We start from the raw sequence: 4,065 nt of genomic DNA, 5'->3' as shown, positions 1-4,065 counted from the left end.
TTCTGCATCGCTGCTGTCGTACAGAGCTCATTCGCCGTGTGTAGGTGATTGTGGGCAATGTGAGCTTGGGTCTTAGGCGGAGGCTTCTATTTATAGGAAAAAGTGAGCCTTAAACCAAGCAAACTGATTCTAAAATTTTCCAGACCAGTTTGGTCAATTTTTGACCATTTTTGGGTCAGTTCAGTTTACTTTTTGGAACTAGACTTGAAATAGGAAAGAGGAGTCATTTAATTGATTTAAAATTGGGGAGTAATGATGAGAAAAAAGGCACCTTCTTCATGAGGGGGAATCCCCACTCTGAGGTGTCAAAATTCATTTTTTTAAATGTTTTCTTTGGTCCTTAGTCCACTCTTCATCTTATGTGAGCATTTACTCATTTTTGGGGGGTTTTTCTTTTATTCTTCAATTTATCTCCTCCCGGCATTTGGATTAATCTTATTTGTCCCTCAGAACCTTAATCCAAAATTTTTAAAAAATCTGGACCCTTAGGCTAAGGTCTTTTGAGCATATTATAATTTATTTCTGATGCACCTTAGGAATATCTTTTTAAACTTTTGTTTCAGAGAAATTTATTTTAATAAGAAAGGATATTTTTCTATCCAAAGATATCTAAAAGTTGAATTACCTCTCTCTAGAATAGTTTTCTCTCTCTAGGCCAAAACAGGTAGAAACAAGATCTTTTATTATTCTGAAAAGGGGATTGATTTACAGGGGAAGATACTGGACATCTTGAGGGGCTGGAGAGGAATCTTACAATATTTGTGAGCAATTGGACTTAAAGGGTAGAAAAGCCAGATGGGCTAAGTTGATGCAGGACTTTGATTTTCATGATTAAATACAGGAAAGGTAGCTTGAATCGCATTACTCACGCGTTGAGTCGAATTGGTGAAGTTAATGAACTTTGCTTCACTGAGATTACTTCTAACTTGTACGATTCACTCAGGGAAAAATGCAGCATAGATATTTTCTTTGGAAAATATTCGAATTTGGCAAAATCAAGGTCCAACTCTGAAGTAGATCAAAACCTGGCGAAAGAAAAATCCAACCAATTTTGTATTCGAAATGGTCTTTTATTCCGAAATGATAAGGTTGTGTCAAAAATTAAGTTAAGGATCCTATTTGAGTGCCATGACACACCATCTGTAGGACATCTTGGCATACACCGTACCTAGGCTTTATTTAGAAGGACATTTTATTGGAAAAAAATGAAAGATTTTATTCAGAGTTATGTGGTTCGATGTCATTAATGTCAGATAAACAAGACTGAACACCTTAAATCTATTGGGTTATTACATCCTTTGGATATTCCATCTAGAAAGTGGGAAAGTATTTCCATGGATTTCCTTACGGGACTTCCACGTACCAGCAGAGGGGTCATGATGCCATTTGGGTAGCTGTGTGGATAGAACAATGGCTAGGTTTTTGCCCACAAAGACAATAGTTAAAGCTTTGGAATTGGCTTACCAATTTGTCAAGCAATTGTTTAGACTATATGGTCTACCTTCTGATATTGTGAGCGATCAGGGCTCTAAGTTCACGGCTAATTTTTGGCAAGAAGTTTTCAAGAAATTGGAAACAACTTTGAGTATAAGTTCCTTTGATCATCCGTAGTCTGATGGGAAAATAGAGCGTGTAAAAATTTACAAATCAAAAACATTACATTTAAGCATAAAAGATTAGCATTAATCCATTTAAACAATATAAATCAATAAAAGCATGGTTTTTATGAAGAACCATGGATTAAAATGCTTCCCAAGCATTAGAGGGGTTGGGAAGAAGATTACCATTGTTGAAGAAGATAGTAAAACACCATTGTTTTAGGCTTACCCTTGGTTTTTGGCTTGATTCTTTAGAGAGAAGTGAAGTCCATAAGAAGAAGCTTGGCCACCAAGAAGAAGAGGATTAATAAATTGCATTGAAATTGTTATCTTTAAAGACTGCAAGTTTTTCCTAGCTTCGATGCTAACTCTGTTCTGTGCTTGTGTAGTCGGGCGACGTCGTTAGCAAAGCCCGAGAATGGCCCAAGGTATCCCTCATACCATTGGGAAAATAAGGTTTGCCGATTGAGGCGAGAGATTATGATGCTGCCTAGCTTTGAGAGCCCAAGCTAGTGCGGTGAATAAGCTCACCCTAGTTTGCAGACATCCCTCTGAGGGGCGGGAGGATCGAGCGATAGAGCCTGAGAGAGCAACACACCGGCTTGAGTCCTCGCCCGCCGCCAACGGCGGCCGACGATGAGGTGTATGGTCCCGTAGGGTTTTGCCCAACATGTAGAGGCGGGAAGGCCGAATTCTAGATCATCGGTAGTATAAAGGAAAAGAATAAGAGAGCCGGTTTGGCTTGTATGAATTGATTCATGTATAAACTTTATATATATATATAAATCTTATCTTTGGCATTATTGTATTGTGGAAAAAGATTGTTTTAACAAACCTTGTCAAAAGGGCCTTAATTAAGGAACATGTTTATTTATGTCAAACAGTGTGGCAAGATTAATTAGAAAACAAATTGACGCGTGAGTAGGGTGGAAAGTGGGAGGATGGAATGCCCCGATGGCACCATCCTACGGACGGGTGGACTCGATTAGTCGGGTAGCTTTCCAATAGATTAAGTGAAAGCCCTATGCTAGATAAATAGGTTCTTGGGAAATCTATTCTAGAAGACTAGGCCAGCGGGGGCTGTGCCTTGCATGGATGAGAAAAAAAGCGTTGCCTCTAGAAATCAAGTCTAGTAGTTGCCCAATTTATGATCAATTACCCTATGGGTGATTTGATTTTTAGAAGATCACGCACCCCCTGCGGGATAGGACTAGGTCTTACCTATGAATCATATCCTTGAATCTCTACATGGTCAAAGTGTCGATGGATAGGAAGTTTTCTCCAAGTTAAGACTTAGTGGACTATCTTAAGTGTTTCTCCTATTTTAGAAGGGGAAAACCTTACAATTGGTATCAGGGTCGATCTTAGTTCCTAGCAATTGCCATTTAAGGACTGTTTTGCAATGAATGTTTTACCTAACATAATGCTAATTAATAAAAACATCCTACTAAAAAAACAAGTTGAATTGATGTTTGAATGATTGTAGGAAGAGGAAATTGCCTACTCGAAGTTTCTAGTTTTCCAATGCATCTTCGAGACTGCTAGTCACTCCTCAAATTTCGAGTTTCGTGACACCATGGTGCAGATACTGGAGAAGATGTCCCTCCCTCATTTCTCTCGTATTGAAAGAGAATGGGGTAGAGATTTCTGGAGTCGTTGGGCCGAGATATTTCTTCATCCGAGCAGATCGAATTGGGAACCTTACCACCACCGACCTAAAGCGGATTCGTTGGATTGAAAAGTCGAAGATGATCCATTTATTTTGGTTCGTCAGTACCCCCAGGGCCGACACCTCTGTGACTATAGATGGGATTCGCATACCTCAGGATCGCTGGGTGTATGACCAAGTGATGCAGGTCTTACCTGCTGTGACAGAGTAGCTGTGTTGGGACCTACCCCAATCCAGAGTCTACCACCCTTACCATTAGTTTTTAGAGTCTTAGAAACTACAGCGGAACCCCCATATTTCACCTATGTGGACATCTCTACCCTTATGTCATAGTCAAGCCTAGGAATTTCCCTTGATGGCAAATAAGACTAATTATATTAGTCTCAGATCTTTGTAATAAAACTCATCCTTGTAAATATTTGGAAATAAAATGATTTTAATGTTTTACTCTCCAAAATAAGCGTTGTGCAAATATGAATCTTGTAATCTTAAAATTGTTTTTACAATGATGGCAAGGACGATCACCCTCCACTTCCCAATGCGCTTTACACTGATATCTAGGAAAAGAAGCTCTTGCTCAAGCAAATGCAACCTTCCTACTTTAAAGGAGCAGGTTCAAAGATTGAGAAGGATGCTGAAGTCTAGATTGAAGCGATGGATGATTATTTCTCTGCCCCGTTGGTACTGGAGTAGAAAATCAGTCTATGCTTGCATGGTTTCGCCTCATCAGAGATGCTAAACTCTGGTGGAAACAGTGGTGCCGTGACAAGGGAGTCATCGAGCATTCTCAAACGTGGG

Source organism: Cibotium barometz, chromosome 57, assembly GCF_041138505.1.
Source record: "Cibotium barometz isolate CiBa-2024 chromosome 57, ASM4113850v1, whole genome shotgun sequence".
Lineage (NCBI taxonomy): Eukaryota > Viridiplantae > Streptophyta > Polypodiopsida > Cyatheales > Cibotiaceae > Cibotium > Cibotium barometz.
This window is presented reverse-complemented; position numbering follows the sequence as displayed.